The following is a 20,625-nucleotide window of genomic DNA, read 5'->3' on the forward strand; positions in this document are numbered from 1 at the left end:
ATGTCCTACCTTTTACATACAATGCACCCTGCCCTTGGACCTACCTTAGGGGTGGTTAACATGTAGAAAAGGGAAGGTTTAGGGGCTGGTAAGTGCGTGCACTTGCCAAGTCAACATGGCTGTACCAGACTGCACACAGGCTCTGCAATGGCAGGCCTGAGACACACTTTACGAGCTGCTCCGGTGTGTGGCACAATCAATGTTGAAGCCCACCAGCAGCATTTGATTTACACGCCCTGGACACACGCAGTGCACTGTACTAGGGTATGACAGGTAAACCAAATAAGCCAATCATGGAGTCACTAATCCATACACCAATTTAAGATAGGGAGAGCATATGCACTTTAGCACTGATCAGCAGTGGTAAAGTGTCCAGAGTCATAAAACCAACAAAAACAGGTCAGAAAAAATACAGGAGGAAGGCAAAAAGTTCAGGGATGACCCTGCAAAAAGGGCCAAGTCCAACATTGTCTAATGCGTGATGACATGTGTTGCCTGGTGTGATGGGCGGGGGGCACAATACAGAAGAGCCTGTGAGGGTTTTGAGTTGTATATTCAAGGACAGTCAAGGGATAGGTGAATTGTCACATCAGCCAGTTCTTGATACATCCGGGCCATTGGTACTTCAATTAACCCCATGTAGGTCTGCACGCACTTTGGGCATGGGAGGATAAAATGGCAAGGAGCGAATCCTTGAACAAACACTGTTTCAGTTGGGGTGATAGGTGCTCTCCATATTGGGGTGGTGGACAGTTTTAGACCAACAGTGCAGGATATCAGGGAGGGGGGAGTTAGTGGGCTCTTTCAGTCTGAGTTTGCTTTTTTCATCGTTGCGAGGTCTACAGTGATACCTAGGGTTTTTGGATGGGTCAAGGGGGGATACAACTAGTCAGCGAGGGTGGGGACAGGCAGAGGATAGACGAGCATGACCGATTCTAATGGGAACGCAAACATGTTCTGACTTTAAAATGTAATCCTTGAATGTGATTGGCCTGGGCTCCAGGGTCAAGCACACCTTGGTGCTGCAGTATATTAAGTGGCAGGCCCTGCACCAGGTCTTCTTACAAGTGATTCATTCAAAAGGCCAACGATGCAAGGCTCTTGACAGGTGGGATTTTAGCTTGTTGGCACATGCTGGTTACACTTCTGGCTCTAGGTGTACAGGCTTCCTGCTAAAATCTACAACACCATAAACACCAGGTAAAACATGGCATGACCCATTAGGTAGATTCATGCTGCAGACGGGCATCTGGGAAGGTCACACACTTAATCTAGGTTCCATCTATGCACCACCCAGATTATAAGGAGACGCCCTTGAGGCACTGGGCACTCCTCTTTTAGGTATGCCAGTGGTTACACTGATCCTGGTCAGTAATCTGAATGATGTCATGTCTCTGGGGTGGGGATAGGTGGCCAGGGAGGGATGAACCCCAGGAGGGGAGCCCACTTCACTTGTTTATGGACACTATGGGCATGGTGGACCTATGGTGGACACATCATCAGACAGACACATAATTCACACATTTATCAGCCAGGCATGAAGTCTTTCCCGACTTGATCACTTATTCACCCATTGTGACAGTGTGGGCCATTTTAGTAAAATGCACCATCTAGCACACAACATATCAGATCACTCCCCGGTGGTCACATGGTTCTCAGGACCGGTCAGGGAAGCAGCACTACCTCCCAGAATTGCCACATGGAATTTGACTGATAAGAAAATTCTGGACTGGGTGGTGGAGGGCTTGAACCAGTAGTTTCAGGTCAATGAAGGGTTGGTAGAATAGGCCTGCATTCTATGGGAAGCATACAAAACAGTGCTGAAGGGACATATCGAGGGTTTCATTGGGGAAAAAAAGAAGGAGAGGATTGCAAAGAGCTTGGAGCTACAAAGGGAAATAGGATCACTAGAGGAAGAGATAGCAGGGGGACATCCCTGGTACAGAAATAGTCCATCATCTCCGGTTGCTGCGGCAAAAGCTGAGAGATCTTGCAGAAAATGCTGCACGGGCAAACACCCTGGTGGTGCAGAGATGGCTTTATGATGTGGGTGACACGGCCAGTAAGTTGATTGTGTGACTGGACAAGATAGATAGAGACAGACATTAGGTTCCTGAGATACATGACCCCTGGGGGGATACATGTCGAAAGAAATGATAAAGCAGGAACATTTGCAACATACAACAAGGTTATTTACTCCTCGAGGGATCCACCGGACAGGGGATGACTGTTCAGACTTTATGAAAGACTTAGTACTGGGTGTCCTCTCATAGAAGGACAGGGAGGCACTGGAGCATGACCTGATGGTGGGAGAGTTAGAAAGGGATACAATCGGGCAAGGCACTGGGGCCTAACGGCCTACCGATTGAATTATTTAAACGTGTAGCCCGCAAGATCGCATCCCACCTTCTTCACATGTTCCAGGTGGCACAGAAGGACGGGGCCATTGTGGAGGATCAGAGAACAGCCACACTAGCGTTCCTCCCTAAGAAGGGTAAACCACCCATGATATGCAGCTCATACCAGCCCATATCCTTACTTAACATGGCGACCAAGGTGCTGGTCAAAGTGTTGGCAACTAGACTGACAATGGTTATAGCCTCAATCATCCACCCACACCAGTCTGGTTTCATGCCATGTCAGATTACCCATTTAAACCTGAGGCGTCTCTTCGAAGTGATGCATATGACGGCAGACCCGGGGTCAGAGGAGGCCACGGTACTGTCTTTGGACGTGAGAATGGCCTTCAACAGTATAGAGCAGCCCTATCTCTTTGCAGTCCTTCCCCGTATAGGCTATATTCCTAAGTTCTGCTTGTGGATTAGACTCCTATATCAGGATCCCGTGCCTTTGTCCTACGTAGGGGAACGCGACAGGGGTGCCCCCTGTCGCCAATGATCTTTGACCTGGCCTTGGAGCATTTGGCAGCCTGGATCCATTAGGATCCTCCTATTTGGGGGATAAGGAAAGGTAGGGCATGGAAAGAAAGAATCTTTCTCCATGCCAAAGACATCCTACTCTATGTCTTGCAGCCCCATTCCTCAGTGCATAGACTTTTGCACATCCTTGACCTCTTCTGGAGTTACTCGGGGTACCAAATTAACTGGGAGAAATCTCTGGTTCTTCTGCTCACAAGAGGGACTCTTACCCTTCTGCCGGGTTGTCTTGCACTGCTGGTGGCATGGGGATTCTGTTATCTGGGTATTTTTTATCACCAGGACCGTGAAGGACTTCCTTCAACAGAAACTATTTGTTTAGTTGGAGTGCCTCCAGGCAGACGTGGCCCACTGGAGGTCACTGCTGATCTCCTTGATGGGCAGAGCCATCCTGTTCAAGATGATGATCCTGCCCCGTATGCTTAATGTCCTCCAAAACACCCCATAAAAGGTGCTAGACAATTTCAATAGAGTGCACAGCGAGCTTCGCATACTCCTATGGTATGGTGGCAGTACAAGCATTTCTTTTGGGAAGCTACAATGGGGAGTGTTCGAGGGAGGATTGGTGATCCCAGACCTCTGCACCTATTACTGCGCCACACAGTTAATGGTGATCAATGAGTGGGTGTTTTGTAATAGGAAGGAACCAGCCTAAAGAGCCAACCGTGATACGATGGCCGACCAGGGATACCTTGCCATTCTGTATATGAAGAAAAATATATTCACACTCCCAAGCCATACTCGGGCGGTGGTGGCAACTTGGCATGAGGTCAATAAGCAACTGGGGTGGGAAGGCAAATTAACTGCCATGATGCCACTGTGGGATAGCGATCTCCTAGGAGAGGATAAGAAGCTGAGATGCGTTATCCGGTGAAGTCTAATTGGGATAGATAAATTAGGAGACGTTTGGAGGGGGGGAAGCTCCTGACCTTCAAGGACTTGGAAGCAGAATATGATATGGCACAGTGAGAGAGATTCCAATATCTACAATTGCAGCATGCTATGAAGTGCCACCTACCCGAGGGTGAACAGCTCACAGAATACTCGCCCATGGGGACTAATTGTTGTTAGACCCAATGCCAGTCAAAGCGCTCTCGTTGGTCTACCGGAAGACAATTAACAACCCACTGGATCTTCCATGCTAGCTGCGGGCAGCTTGGGAGGGTGATTTAGGACTAATAGAAGTTGACGACTGGGAATAGGCGTTCCAAAGTCCAAGGGAAATTGCCATGGGGGTTGTTTCCATCTTATAGACCTGCACATCCTACACAGATCGTGCTATTCTCAATCCAGGATAGCCCACATGAGGCGCAGCACTACTGCCCAGTGTGTTCAGGGTTTTGGGATGGTGGGCACCTTTGTTTACACACTTTGGGAATGCCCAGAGACTAAAGGTTATTGGCAGGTGGTCATGGCGGTTGTGACTGCGGTTACAGGCCTGGAGGTATCATTAGATGCAAGATGACTGATTTTAGGTATTTCCGGGTTAGAGAAGTTACCCAGGTACCTCAAATTGTGGTTGACACTGGCTGCATGGTTGGCTAAACAAAACATTGCTAAAACCTGAAGAGCGAATAGACCCTGGATACCCGGGATTGGAAAGAGGGCTTAGATTGGTGTTAATTATCGGAGCAAGACGTTTACCAGAGTCCGGGTTGTCCTCGCAAGTAAGAAAAAGTTTAGGGCAACTGGATACAATATAGGGGGACCTGATGTGGGTGGGGCTGGGGTATAGGAGGTTGGGGAAATACTTCTTGCTGAATCTGCTTGGGATAGGAATGCGTGCTCATGAAAATATATGCTTTCTGTATTTTCCATGATACTCTCCGCCGTAGCTGATGTAATCTGCGACATTCACAATTGACCCATGATTTTTAACTCCTATTTGACATGTTTTGTTGTATGCTGATCAACTTTTGAATAAAAAAATAAATAAATTGAGGATTGGGGTCCTTTCAACCTAGTGATAGGAACCCGTCCCAATTGGACTTGGATGAAGGGACCTGTGTGCCTGTTAATAAGCACTTGTCAGGGTCCGCCCTTTCCGCTCATCAGACTTTCCTCCGCCTGGGGTGTGCCTAGTCAACCCGACCCTGTGGTACAAGTTGCAGAGTGGGGCCTAGGCCCCTGTAGGCACCAAAATGGAAGATTTTGGCATGGATTCCCGCTCAACCGAACATACTGCGACCCTGAGTTTTTCCTAAATGCAAATAAAGGCTGGAGTTTTCTCCTAATGCTGTGTCACTAGTCTGTATTGTTGTGTTGAGTTTTCTGAAGTGGATGTGTTGTATTGGGTGTTTGGATTTACTGAGTATTTGGATTGGGTGATTGTTTGAAGGCATTGCCCTCCCAGACAGTTACCCCTCGCTGCTATGGGCCCGGTGCTTGCTGGGCTGGGTTCCCTGCCTTCTGCTGTGACCATAAGTTTCACTGACTTCCTGGTTCTCGTTGTGGTAGTGTATTTGCTCTCTGATTTCCTTGTGGCTGAACGTGATGTGCGCTCAGATTGATCTTGGCTTGGTTCTGTGGATGGGGATTTTGCAAGGGCTTGCCCAAGCTTATTGGTCTTTGTACATGGTATGCATTCAGGTGGCAATAGACAGACAGGTGGCCCATTCTGAGGCAGTAGAAACACTCTCTCGTGTTTGGCTGCTGCCAGCTTTTCGGACTTCTGCCGTCGTAACTGGGCAGGAACCCTCTGGGATTCCGTGGTGGAGTCCCTCTCAAGACTGGCGCTATTTGCGCGCTTGCGGCCTGGATGTGGGAGGTGCCGACACCTGGCTTGCGCATTCTGGAACAGGATGGTAGATCGGGGCCACCTTAAAGACCGCTCAAAGTTCTAGCAATGGCTTTCTTCTAGCCTTCTTCTGCCCTACACATTTGTTCTGAATGTGCGTACTCATGTGTTCTACTATGTTGGTGTCGAAGGTTCCTCACTCTGCCCAGGGGTAAGCATGTGTTTTACTGTGTGCCTGCATTTTACGACAAAATGTATTTATTTTTTTGCCTACGTGGGTAACCTAGTTTGCATGAGGTTTAAAGGCGACTCCATGATGACTTGAAAACTTTTTAAGGGATAGTACACATTAATGACACATTACATTCAACATGAAACACAGTTGCAATACATTTATCAGCACCACATCCTCAAGACAAAATGCATCAATTGAAAACCACAATGTAAATAGAAGAGAAAAAAGTGACAGAGGAAAAAATTATGACTTCATCCGAAAAACCTTAGCCCCCTCCTAGCGCATGTTGCTCAATGATGAGGGGAGGTTCTACGCAGTACACTTAACTAAGTGAGCCTGATAGTTTGTCAATATCGGCTCAGAGACAAAATAACAACAATTTACACAGAAAATACGGAGCAACTCGACAACTACAGGCCCTCCTTAACCAAGCACAAGCTGCACCTTGCTCTCCAAGGTCCAGAATTTTCCCTAACATCCGAATTGCACCCTGTTTCACACCCAGGGACTTAGTGTATGTTCTGTGTCACAGCCAGGGGTCCAAATGAATGACACCTTTCACGTCTTTCAAGACACAACAAGTGTTTAAAAGACCGGTGATACTGAGACAACTGCTTTAAACTAAAAAAATTAAGATCAAGATGTTTGCTCTATATTACACCCAAAGCCTATGCTTGCTATCTGTGTCATGCCCACTTGTCCAAGCGGTGAGCCCCCAGTGCTGTATTACAACCTGGGATCAAGGGTGCCCTCTATGTCTCGCCCAGCTGTCCAATCGGTCCCTGTATCACATCCAGAGACAAGCATACCCTCTGTGTCTAGGCCAGTGGTCCAAGTGGTCAGTGTATCACACCCAGAGACAAGCGTACCCTCTGTGTCACGCCCAGCAGTCCAAGCAAAAACAACCCTCATCTTTCCAAGTTTGCCATACACCAAATGCTGGAACTAGGGATCAGATATAGTCTCTTACCCACTGACGGCGACTTCAGGATGATCCTCCACCCTGCGGATTCAGCAGAACTTCCTATCAATTGCGGTGTCTGCTGACCCTTCTTCTGGCACAGAAGGGAATCCGTACGGGTTGGGTCCTTTTCCTTTAGCTGAAGTCAGGCTCGATGAACCAATCTCTCATGTCTGGCTCACCAAAATGTTGCACAAATATGAATTTACCTTGAAAAAATAAAAGACGAGAGGTGAATGGCAAAAGAGGAACACTTGGTTTAATTAAATGCAGTGGCCGGGAGAGCAGGCAACAGAGTCGGGACCTGAAGACTGTCTCAAAAGTGGTGAGTGGGTACGTGTCCAGATGTCCGGCATGGGATCATGTGATCTCTGCGTGTAGTGTGCATGCGGTGTTCTGATTGGCCGAGTGTTCCTAACTTAGTGTGACATCTGACTTTAAGGTGTTTTGGCAACACGCGCCACTCCGGCCAAACATGTTTTATTGGGTCCAATCTCCTGAGACCATTGTGGTGTCATCTGTGGTATCGATCTGGGTTTTCCTGTTCACATGCTAGTCTAAAGGTTAACTGTCCCCCACCTGTGATCTGTCAATCAGTGGCTTCAGGCCTAGGTCTAGGGCTTGCCTGACCACATATTTCTGACTCGGGGTTGAGGGGGAAGTCATATCGGGTGAATTCAACAACGGAGAAGTGAGTTCATTATTTTACGTACATATATCATCAACATCACATTTATCAATATTAACAATCATATATTATGCTGTTGCTTTTGAAAACTTACCACACTTCATCAGGGAGCATGGGTATAGTTTGATTACGTGTCAAAAACCTGGTATTTCCTATCACTTTGGTAAACATAGCAATCGAAATTGAGATAATTTACGAACTATTCATAAAGTTTTAAGTGACAGATATGGAAGTTAGGAGGTTTAAATTATCTAATGCATTCAGAAAACAAAATATTGATTTCTGAAAAAGTTTGGCAACAGTATTTCCTCACATTCCCCCCTTTTTCGGAAATATTTCTAACGTATTTCTGATGTGATGAATGAGTAGCCCGTGGCTCACATTCTTTTTATTTCCAGCCAATATTTCATGTATACTAGTTTCAGTGATTTGTAGTGTTGCTTAAGCTGGCACTCCTGATAGCAGAATCATCCATCCTTTAGCATTATTATTATTTTATTATCATTATCATTATATCCTCTGTTTCTCTGTAATAGTTTGAACTTTAACATTTCAAAGTTAATGCTTGGCAGCGACCATCATTCGCCCTCCCTGCTAATGTCTGACATACAAAATGAACCTTTATTACTATTTCTAGAGCACGTATGGCTGTGCATACACATAATAAGTAACAATAATACTATAAGTCTTTTTTCTACTATAAATATGTCGGAAAATAGCAAGGGCGGATAAAGATTTAGTTACCAAGCGTGGTGGTGATAACGAATCTGCGGGGAGAGATCTACTGTTCTAGTGAGTCCTCTCTTATAACTTTTTGAAAGACTTGGCTTTAATCACTTTAGAGCCCAGAGTTGGTGGTTTGAGACTACCATCACTTTCCTATTGAATGGAAGAGTGGTTGCCAAGGCAATTTAGTCTCACTTTGAATATCACAGGAAACAAAGGGCAAAGCTACCAATCAAAGAGCTGCTCTTACTAAGTCAGCATTGCAATAGAATTTGGCTCACTGACTAATGGAATTAATGGGTGACTGCCTCTACATTGTATTGCATGGAATTACTTCTGTGCATTAATGAATGTTTCATAAAATAATTTGGAATCTACTCTCTTGTCAAACTTAAATTGCATTTCCTTTGTTGCAAGGTAAGAGGGTTGGGTGCTGGGTAAGGTGCAGTGAACTAAGTATAATTGGTGTTGCACAAATTATTATTTAATCTGATATCAATGCATTTTCCAAACTAAAAGCTTGTCCTTTGAGATTGAAATGTCTATGAAACCTCTGAACTGAATTTGAACATATTCCTCTTTAAATCCAATGAAAATATCTCACTTCTACTCAGTTAAAAAATGTTGATCTGAAATGATCTTGAAAAAAGTTACGGTTATATTTACAAGAAAATGGTGCAGTGCGACACTGTGGCATATTGTGCAGCTCTGCAATGCGTCCCTTAAAAAACGCAGAGATGCAGCATATTTACAAGAATACAGCACACCCATTTGTTTGCACTTGCACTAAAAATAGCTGTCAAGTGCCAACACACACACCCGTACGTCATAGTGCAAGGGTGTCTGCGTTACAGGGATGATTTCCTGCAACACAGGCACCCTTGCATAATAGCACAAGGATGCCTGCATTACAATAAATCATCCCTGCAATGTAGGCACCCTTGCACCATAGTGCAAGGGTGTGTGTGTTGCAGGGAATCTTTATGTGCAAGAAGGGACATCTTCCTGGACATAAATAACCTTTAATGGCAATTTGCTCTATCTACGTGTGCTGCAGAATGTAGCACACATAGAAAGAGCAACAAGCATTTGCAGTGCAATAAGTCTCGCATTTGCAAGAGTTTGAGCTATTGCCATCGTAAACGAAAATGCCTTTTATTTACATGTTTCAAAAAACAGTATGCGGTGCATAAACACGCCCTTTTTACTTAATAGTCCTTGCTTACGAAAAGGAAGGCTGGCAGTAAAAGAGGCATAGTTACTGCCAGCGTTGCTTCTCGTAAGCAATGACTGCAAGTACAACGTGCCTGTTTACGCACTGCTGGCAGGTTTTTAAAATACATAAATAAAAGGCATTGGTATTTACAATGCCAATAGCTCAAACTCTCGCATATGCGACACCTATTGCATAGCAAATGCTTGTTTTCTTATTGCGTAGAAGAGACACTCTTTGTGGAAAACAGCAATCATGCCATGCTAGCTAGTCTTACAGGCATTCAAAGATATACAAACCTACATTATGTTTCCTATATTGAGGTTTTGGAATGTTCTGTTTTTTTAAAGCACAATAAAAATGGGGTGCTGTTGGTGGGGGTTGGTAGTTATACACTGGTAAAGGAAGCCCGCCAGTCATCTATACCTAAATGTTCCCTCCGCCGCCTCATATCTCAAACCTTTGGCTTATGCAGATAACCTCCACCTGCCTGACTTAAAGACTCTGGCAAAGCATTGTCCTGACCAGACTAAGCATGGAATGGCTTTCTGAAACAGGCAAAGCCAGCAAAAGATGATGACCCAAACAGGCGATCCAACAGACAACCATAATCACATTTCATACAAAAAAACGTATTGGCAAACTTGTATTAAAGTGTGAGGATGAAGGAAGAGGGTATGGCCAGAAGTTGCGTAAATACAAAGACAAAGGAGGTCCACAATAGTATTCAAAGAAAGGCCAAAGAGAGGTAACTCCCGCCTTTAACTTGTGAGGGCCTGAGCCTGGTGAGGTAGCCTGTCTGCTTTGTTTCACTGTACTACCAAGGTTTTAGGAACTGTAAGACTCCTGTCAACAACAGCAAATGATGGATGATCTATGGCTCAAAACGTAATCCCAAGTAGTAATTGTAGTGATTCATTATTATCATTTAGACCGGACTAAATATTGATAATGAATCATTACAATTACTATTTGGGATTACGCTTTGGTTTGCCCACAGATGAGTGCAAACATCCTTTTGTGTGAATATTAATCCAAAATGAGGGATGAATGCTAGCCACTGTCTGTCCATCCCCTATTTCTCCTTGCTATTTTTCCAGATGTGGAATGGATGAGATGCCGAGCAGCCGGGAGTGCACATCTGTTGGGTGGGAAGGGATAGCAAAAGATGGTGAGGGGAGGAAGGAAGTAGGTGGAAAAGCAAGAGTAAAAAGGATAGAGAAAGTTGGGAAGGGATAGCAAAAGATGGTGAGGGGAGGAAGGAAGTAGTGAGCAAGGCAAGAGTAAAAAGGTAAAGAAAGTTAGGAACGGATAGCAAAAGATGGTGAGGAAGGAAGTAGGGGGCAAGGCAAGAGTAGAAAAGATAGAGAAAGTTGGGAAGGATAGAGAAAGATGGTGAAGGCGTGAATACAGAAAGAGGAGGAGCATGGTCACAACAGAAGGAAGGAAGAGCGACTTGGATGCTACCAAGTACGAAAGGACGTCTGTCTAATTCTGGCCCCCTAGGGACACTGTCTACAGCCTTTTGTGGTGCTGGGATGCTAAGAATAGCCGCCTGTGCTACTGGGAGAGATTAGAAACGCCCATCACCAGGCAAGTGAGTAGGGGGCGATTACGGCATTGTGGGGAGAGTGAACACCGCAGGCATCTCGGACCCGCACACACAGCATACCTCACAGCAGCTGGGGGCGTGCAGAGGGGGAGACAGGTGCTGAAGGGAAACAAAGCAACAGCGACAAAGAAAGGGAACTGGGGAGACAAACAAAGAGAGAAAGCGAAAGAAAGAGAGGGGAAAATAGGTTAAAGGAGAGGGAGACAACAAAGAAACGGAGGAGGCAAAGGGCGGGAGGAGAAATTTGCACTCTTGAAGCACAATTTCTCACCCCAACGCACACTCGTATCCTTATAATCTATGGAATCCCAAAGACACACAAAGATCAGACTAATCCTCCCCTGAGACCTATAGTTTCCACCATTGGCTCTGCCACCGAACCACTATCTAAATACATCGACAAATTCTTGCAACCCATGGTGGAATCCTTGCAGTCATATGTAAAGGATACAGGACACTTCATCTCGAAGTTAGAAGGACTACAGTACAACCCCCAACAGGAAATTTTGGTCACACTAGATGTTGCATCTCTGTATTCAAACATCCCCCAGACAGAGGCATGCAGGGTCGTGACCAACATTATCCAAAAAGACCCTACCTTACACAATGCTCACTTCCTGGTTCAATGTTTAAACATAGTCCTGGAAGAAAATTTCTTTGAATATGATGGAAAATACTACCAACAGGTCCAGGGAGTTAGCATGGAGGCGGCCTGTGCCCCGAGCGTGGCCTGCTTGTATATGGGGCATTTCGAGCAATGTAACATCTATAATGAAATTGCCCCATTTTTTGAAAACGTGCGTCTTTGGTCCCGGTACATTGACGATATTTTCTTCATTTGGACCGGTGACCAAACATCCCTGGGAGAGTATATTGAATGGATTAATGCAGCAGACATCAACCTTAGATTCACTGCACACACGAGTACCACCAAATTAGAATTCCTTGATGTTTGGGTGGAACATCGGGAATCTAAAATTTGCTTCTCTCTCTACACAAAACCTACTGCCAGGAATACTCTCCTCCACTTCAAAAGTTTTCACCCGAGAAGCTAGAAAGATGGAATACCTTTCAGTCAGTTTCTACGCTTGCGTAGAAACTGTACCACTATCGACAATTTTCTCGTCTATGCTGAAATTATGAAAGAGAAATTCATCCAAAGAGGATACCCTCGCAGAATGGTCAGGAATGCCCTCAAGAGAGCCCGTTACTATAATCATGACTCCATGTTTCAACCTAAATCGCAAAACCAGCCAGACAAGCTGGTCTGTGTCACTAAACACTCTGTTATGAATGACAAAATCAGGCAAATTATAAATTCACAATGGCATCTGCTCAATCTAGATTCGGAAACCGCCCATATCCCCAAACCTCTCTTTGCATTCCGCAGGAATAAGAACTTGCGAAACTGGATAGTTAAAGCTAAACAGCCTGAAGACAAAAACTGGATGCAAAAGTCTATCGAGGGATCGGCCCCCATTAAAGGAAACCACAAGTGTGGTACCTGCCATGCATGCGCCCACGCCATAGTTGGCGATAATATCTGCATAAATGACTACAAGGTCAATATGAAAGACATGACCAACTGCAGGACTTCCAACTGCATTTATGCCATCCAATGCCCCTGCTCTCTCACTTATGTAGGGGAAACAGCTAGAGAGGTAAGGATACGCATAGGTGAGCATAAATCCAATATCAGAAGATCCAAACATGGAGCCCCCTTAGTCGACCATTGGGCCCAAAAGAATCACTCTGAAACTGACCTTCGCTGGACGATTCTGGAAAAGATCCGCGTACAAAGAGGAACGGACAGCAACAATGTACGGAGGAAACGAGAAGTCTTCTGGATTTTTGTTCTTAAATCTAAGGATAAGGGCCTAAACGAATCCATCCCTTGGGAAAATGCCATATGTTAAATCTTCTCCAGACTGTGTGTTTGCTTCATGATTGTTATATAAGAAATTACATATAGACGCCAGACTATATGTGCGTTCGCCTTCTACTTCACTGCTACCATCGCCATTTTTTGGCTTATCCTATTAGACCTTTGACAACATTTGACAGACCCTCCTGTTATGCTCCTTATTGGAATATTTAGTCAGTTGTCTTAATTATTCTCATGTATTTGAATTTTTATTTGCATAATTACATGCACTTCGACACATGTCCTTTATTTATAGTTTGTTTCTGTAGCATCCCATAGCTCCATCTTCGTTATGCCACACATTTCTATTTCTTTATTCGATCAGTATTTGAATTTATATTCTTTGACACACCAACGGGCCCCTGTCTTTGTTTATTGTTCTGTCCCGTGTCTCCTTTCAGAAAGACTCGCTCTCCTTCCCCCCTCCCACCTCTCCCTTGCGTATCTCGTATAACGCGTCCCTTTCATGACGCGTTAGCCCATTGGCCTATTTAAACAGCGCCTACTTTGCGCGTTTGCTCTCCGGACTGATGATTTCCACCTGAGCCTTTTTGTCACTGCTCGGAGCCCTCTGGATCGACAGCTCTCCGTGTTTACTCGCGCTGCACCAGGTACTCTCAATAGTCGCGATTCTTCTTCCTCTTTACCAGCGCGCCTGCAATGTTCATTTCTTTTCTTTTCTTTATCTGTTGTTCATTCTTTCCCTTATATTCTCACAGCCTTGTTCCAATTTCACCACGAGGAGTCTTCCCGTGGACTTCACGAAGATGACGCTACTCCATCTTTCCAAGGCTCTCTAAAGCCCAGTTTATTCAGGTAGAGACTGTTTTGTTATATTATTTTGTTTTCTTATTCTTTTACCTTTTATTTGTAATGTACCCGCGTTTCTTTCACTTTTATTGTTATCTAATCCTTGCAGGATCGGCAGACCATTTTCCTCGCACCCGGAATTCCTTTGATTAGGAACTTGCCCTTTATTCCGAGAGCGTCCATTCTGCTATTAGGTGAACTTTTTATACTTTCGCCATTACCCATGCGCTTCCATCGGTTTTTTGTATCCTCCCAGTGCCTCTATAATTCATGTTCCCTTACACACTTTAGTTTTGGCTCTTCCCCTGATGCCCAGATGCAGTTTTTTCAGACATTTAAAACCGCATTGTTTATTTACATATTTATTGCACCGAACCTAAAGATTGTAGACTCTTTGAATCTCCACCCTAATGACCTGCTCTGACAGTTTGAATCTCCTAAGGCCTGTGCGCCCATTTTTGTTGTTTTCCTTCATGATTAGTTCTCTTTTTGTATGTCTCTCTTGGCAGAAGTATTCCAGCTAACGCATTGATTGACTCTGACCTGAGCTATCCTGCTTTTACCTTGTATGTGATCTCACAGGTGAGCGCAAATGACCCTTTATGCCCCTCTTTTTTCCCTTCCCCTCCCTCTCTCCTTGTCTTTCCCCCTCCTCCTTTTTCATCCCCCCTTTTTCCAGCTTTCCCTCCCCGTTCTTTTCTGGAAATAGAAATTTTCTTTGATTATGTGTTGTGGCTTATCTAGTGTACCCGCCTTTTAAATAATTATCCCTCCGTGCAGGGATCAACATTTTTAATTATCGCCTGTTGTCCTGTCAACACTTATGACTAATGACCTTTGTTTAACATATGTTTTTGACTTAGATAAGCAATGTTATTATAGTACCTAATATAATACTATTATTACTTTTTGATAGGTCCAAGCAAAACTTATATTAAGACCTTGGTTCTGTCCGCCCTGAGGAAGGTGGCACCAACATTTCGGTGCTTTCACCGAAACGCGCGTCGGCGTCTACATGTGGCCCACCCAAGTTCTAATTCCTCAAATTTGAACATATGTCTCCTAACACGATCTTGAATGTTCATATGATTTTGTGTACATATTGAGCCTTGTTCATTAATTGAGTATTCTTTTTATATGTGAATGTGTGTTTTGAGTGCTGATGTTGTGGATTGATTTCGGTATGAATGTGTAATACTCAGTGAGTATTTGAGTACGCCTGGGACCTCGCTTAGTATTTTCATTGTTATTCTGAAAATTTCTTTTGTATCAATTATTCATCAGTCTATGCACTGAATCCATTTGCCTGAAATTGATCTAATTTAAAAAATTAAAAAAAATTAAACACTTATAAATTTGTTTTTCTGATCATGTTCTGATTTAATTATTTGCTTTTTCCTTTTGTCTTAGTCCTAGTGTTGATATATTTAAAAACGATACATTGTACGTTCTGAAAATCATAGGTAGAGACCTTTTCTTTGTATTCATTTCGGGAGGCAGACAAAGAAAGGTGGCAAAAAAAAGGAAACAATGGGCGAGAGCTACTTGGCGCCACCATCACTCTTACCTTGGGGTCCTGGAAATCCGTTCTCTGGCAAACCATAAAAAAAGGAAAATTAAAAAATACAATTGGAACCAGGGAGGGAGAATCATAAAATCCTTCGAAACATGTGGGCATACTATCAAGCACATTATCACCGCTTTAGTGGCGATAATGGGCTTGATAATATGCCACAGAGAATTCCCATAGAAGCCCATGTTGACACCAGAACATGGGCTTCTATGGGAATTCCCAAGGGCATATTATCAAGCCCATTATCACCGCGTTAGCGACAGTTTCCTGCTGCTAAAGCAACGATAATTGTAACGCAGTTTCTTGATAATATGCCCCTTATTTCCTACATTCCCAAGATGTACTATTTCACTTTCTAGCCTGGAAAGAGATTTGCGTCAGACGTTTGCTTGAACAAATCTCCAACAATATTCAGGGTGGGAAATGAAAAGAGAAGAATTTATGAATGCCCATACACTCTTTAGGGGCATATTATCAAGACAGGCGATAAAATTATCGCCGCTTTAGCGGCAGAAAACTGCCGCTAAAGCGGCGATAATGGGCTTGATAATATGCTCTATGGAATTCCAATTGAAGCCCATGTTATATGTGAAGGACATCTAACATGGGCTTCTACGGGGATTCTCAAGGGCATATTATCAAGCCCATTTTCGCCGTGATAATTTTATCACCTGTCTTGATAATATGCCCCGTAGTGTGCGAGTGTTCACAAACTCTCCAGGAAACCGAGCCCCAACCTGCCCCTTTCCCACACCTTGTATGTGTAAATGGTATGAAATTGTGGTGTTAAAATATACAAATTGAAGGTTTTTACATTTGTGGGTTTCTTTTTGTTGGTACATGAAAGATGTAGATCCAGCTATTGTAGATCACTTTGACAATCAGTCCCATATCATACAGTTAAAAAAAACATACAGTACATGTGCCTGGAGAAACAATCAATCCCACAGCAGGAATAAAAATGAAACGCAACTCTACAGCAAGTCACACAGAGTGAGACTGAGACAATCCCTGGAACTATTTGGGGCAAACCATAAACATATCATTCGTAAATGAGGTTTACAGGTACACATTGCATGAGCTACTACTGAAATGTTTAGGAAATCCACCTTTTCCTTGTGTTCCCCCAGATATCTCACCTTTAGCTAGTCCAGGGCTTTAAATGGGCCCGGTCTCACCGGTGCTGAGACCAGGCAGTTTTTTAAAGGGGTCTCGAAACGGGTCTCTGTCGATCTCTGTTTCGTGCCCTGGCACAGGCGGTCCGTTTTTCCCCGGACTGCGGTGACAGCAGGCTCACCGCAGTGACACTGCTCACTTCTCACTAGTGGAGAAGTTACAGCATGACGTCATGCCAGGTGAGAATTCTAGGGGAAGTGAAATCCTTTAAAGAGTCATTTTCTCTCTAGAGTTCCCTTCTCTTTTTTAAACGCAGGAGCAGCAACATTGTCGTGGTGTCACCAGGGATGAAAGTCGAAGCTTTTTCAATATTATATACAAGCCATAGATGCAGCCTATCTTATGCAACATACAACCATTGACACAGCCAATAGTCCTAACTTCTTGAAGGTATGATGTTACTTGTTGCATCATATATCTGGATGCAATGACAGAAACAGCAAAATACAAGATGGGTGGCACACAATGCTAAACACAGATTTTTAGCATATGTGTTTTAAGCCACGTCCCTAATTACATTGGCCACGTCCCTTTATGAGACCCCCCAGTTTTTTCATCCTAAGAGCTCGATCATATGTTTACTGATATTAGGACTCCGTGCATTTACCCCTGCTAACCAGTAGTAAGCCGCTGCTACATTTACTTTTGCATATTTGCATACCCAACTAGGGATAATTATGCAGAAGTAGCTCCTAGGCAAGCGATGGGATCTCAGATGATAAAACCGTGATTTGCCTTGTGTGTGTATGAACCCCCAAAAACTTCTTTCCAACCCTTTTAAAGTCTGAAAATGGCCAAGAATGCAGACCTGTAGAAAATCCCTTTCCAGGGTAAGAGGAATCACACAGACACAAACATTGGTGGGGGCATGGTGAAAGTAGATTTAGCATGGAGAAAATGTTTTCAGAGTGCAGAATTGATCCCCAATACTCCTTTTTACTGATCTTTAAACACTGCAGAAAAACTTTGGCAACCACTAGAGCTGCGTCATTGCATCTATATAAATGTGTAGTGAATTAATACAAATTGTGTATGCTCAGATTGCGACATAGAAAGAAATCAATAAGCTTTATAAAAATACACATTCTTTAAAACTAAATTACTTAATATCGCTAATAATGCTTTGATTGAATTATTAATTGCTGTTTAAGCAGCTATTAATTCATTTGCTTAGGTTAGGGAATAATTTGCAAATATTTCATTTATGGGTCATTTGAGTGACTATTCAGTGTGTATCCATATATGTGTTAGGCAGGGGCATAATAGATTCTGGGGGGGTGTTTTGGGTGTTACGCCCCTCTGATAAATTTATTTTATGAGAAATAGTTGGGTACAGCTACCTTCAGTCGGGTATGGTGAGGTGTCTGTCGGATTGCAGCCAGGATTTGTGCATGCACACACTGACAAAAATATACACACACACTCTCTCATCTCTATTTTGAAAGTCCTAAAAATGTTGGTAATTTTACAAAAAATTGTGTTTCTTTCATAGTGATCCAACCAATCAGCATTCCTCTCCCTTTCCACTGCCCTTAAGCCCCTCTCATGCTCCCTGCTTCTCCTATAATGTACTTTAACATTATATAAACCAAACAACCAGTATACAATAGGGTCTAAGGATAAAGGATTTAACGACCTGCCACAGTTCTAATCCCCAACTTCTACAATATCAAAAACTAAAGGAACTGGGGGTCTTGCAGTAGATAAATATATATAAGGATGTATATATACGTCAGCATGTGTCAAAAGCTGCCGGAAACAGGAGTGCAAAAACAGAATATCATGAAAAGACAACAAAAGCAAAGAAAAGTGGGACCCTTAAGCAGAGCTTGGATACCCATCAATTGTCTATGTGATCAATCCTATCATCTGGTCATCCATCCCAATGAAAGATATGTCTCTTGATCATAGAGACTATCGTCTAAGGAAAAAGCTCTCTCAATCGGATCAGAGCCTGGAGGGATGACGTAGGACGTAGGAATCCCTCCAGGCTCTCTTCTTCGCGCCCGGGACCTACAAACTACTTCCATAGGGGTCGGAAGTTCCCCTGCAGTGATGGTGATGTTTGCGGATTGATGGGGTGAGCACAGGCAATATTTTTTAGCCTTTTTTGCCGCTCGCGGCTCGATTAGGAGCTGCAGCTGCCATTTTGTTTTTGCTTTTTCCTCACTCTCCCGGTTTCCCGCCTATCACTCTGAAACATCCTCCTCACAGGAATATGCATGGAAGACCTTCATTTGAACGTTTTTATGCAAATTTTTGAGGTACATTTATTCTCTTTTGCTGCTTATGCCTACCATTTGGATGTTTTTCGCTCCTAAACTGCCTAAATGATTATATTGATCTCTGCAGTTTAAATATCTTGCATTACCCTATAACATTATACTTCATTTTTGTCTTCATGCCTCCCGTTTTCAGCGTTTTTATGCTCATTTTTGCCATTTATCTGCTGCTCATGTCTAGCATCTGAATGTTACTGCTCTTAAGCTGCCTAACTGATTGCACTGGTCTCTGCAGTTTCAATATACTTATTTTCTCAACAGTACAACACTTCTTTTTTTTTTTTTTTGCCTTTGTGATTTTCACATATTTGGGATGGCAATGCCTTGTTCTAATCACAATAATATTCATCATACTGAGCCTGCACCATTGGAGGATAATAATCCTTTCAGCGTTTTACAAGAAAATATGGAGGAGACAGTAAATGATTCTGCTGGTTCAAGAGGATCGACACCTAGCATACCTCGCTCAGGTTCTAAACCTGGTACTAAGATACCCTCCGCATCCATTTCTTCAGGCAAACGAATAAAGACAAACCCACCTTCTCCTACGAACTTTTCCTCCTCAATCTCCACGGAACTGCTATTGGAAGAAATACGTTCCCTCAAGCCATACATGGCAGAAACGAATTCTCGTCTCCAAAGTATTGAAGACAACTGGTCATACACAGAGCAAAACATCAAGGAGCTTGAAAAAAGAATGGATTCGGTCCAAGCAGTTACAGATCATGTTCCTTGCATGCATAGGGAAATACAGCACCTTAAACAGCAGATTTAAAATTTGGAAAACCGCAACAGGCGTAATAACCTACGCATTTATAGCCTTGCTGAAGGACTGGAGGGTTAAGACCCTTTGTCTTTTTTTCAATCTTTCCTACCAACATTACTTGGTCTACCTGAACAACCTCCATTGAACATTTAACGTGCTCACCGCCTGGGACAGAGTCCTCGCTTTTCCTCATCCTCATCCTCTCACACGAAACCTAGAGGAGTTATTCTGTACTTTTTTGAATATACAGATTTGCTCCATGCTGCCAAACAAAAATGGAAAATCTCCTGGAATGGTTCTAATCTTTTCTTTGCCCAGAATTACACAAAGGCAACTGCGGATCGTCGGAAAAAGTTCCTGGATATGAGACCTGCCCTTCGTACCCTGAATGCTAGATATGGCTTATTTCATCCCTGTTTGTTCAAGGTGACTTATAACAACAAGACAACAAACTATGAAGATCCAGCCCTCCTTCAACACTTTTTAAACACCTGCAGACATGAGTCAATGGACACTCCTCAACCTTGAATATGTCTTGTGAATGTTTGATGTTTTTGTTATTATTTCTTATTCTCAGTCTTGATGTATTTTGTTACGTTATAATGTCCTTTGTTAATTTTTTCTTCTTTCCCTCTCTTTTTAATTAGATGCAGTATTGTGGTCCTTCATTATATTTCTTCTTCGTTGTTCCTGGAGGATATTCCCCGTACCGTTTCTCCTCCCAAAGCCTTCCGCCCGGTGTGCTGACCTTCCTATGTGGCTCCACCTCCCCCGTTCTCATTGTCTACATGTGGTATGTCTTTCTGGTATTTTTGAGTCATTTTGTCTTTTTTGTTCTTTGTTTTGTCCTTTCTTTTTCCTTACCTTCCCTCTTCTTATTATTTTTCTTCTCTTTCTTACTCTATGGCATCACTTCCATCATTCCCTTTTCCCATATTTCAACCTTGATTATGAACTTATATCTCTACTCCTCTGTCTTTTTTCTC

General features: G+C 43.4%; 1 long non-coding RNA gene across 2 annotated transcripts in view; it reads left to right on the top strand.

The window, feature by feature from the left end:
- The window catches only part of LOC146833933 (uncharacterized), a 95,993-nt gene extending 75,575 nt beyond the window's left edge, over nucleotides 1–20,418 (top strand). For both annotated transcript variants that reach the window (XR_014960292.1, XR_014960293.1), the window contains one exon: nucleotides 20,287–20,418. This is a non-coding gene — a long non-coding RNA (uncharacterized LOC146833933). The remainder of the gene's footprint in view (nucleotides 1–20,286) is intronic.
- The last annotated feature ends 207 nt before the right edge of the window (nucleotides 20,419–20,625 follow it).

This window comes from Triturus cristatus, chromosome 4_2 (assembly GCF_964204655.1).
Source record: "Triturus cristatus chromosome 4_2, aTriCri1.1, whole genome shotgun sequence".
Lineage (NCBI taxonomy): Eukaryota > Metazoa > Chordata > Amphibia > Caudata > Salamandridae > Triturus > Triturus cristatus.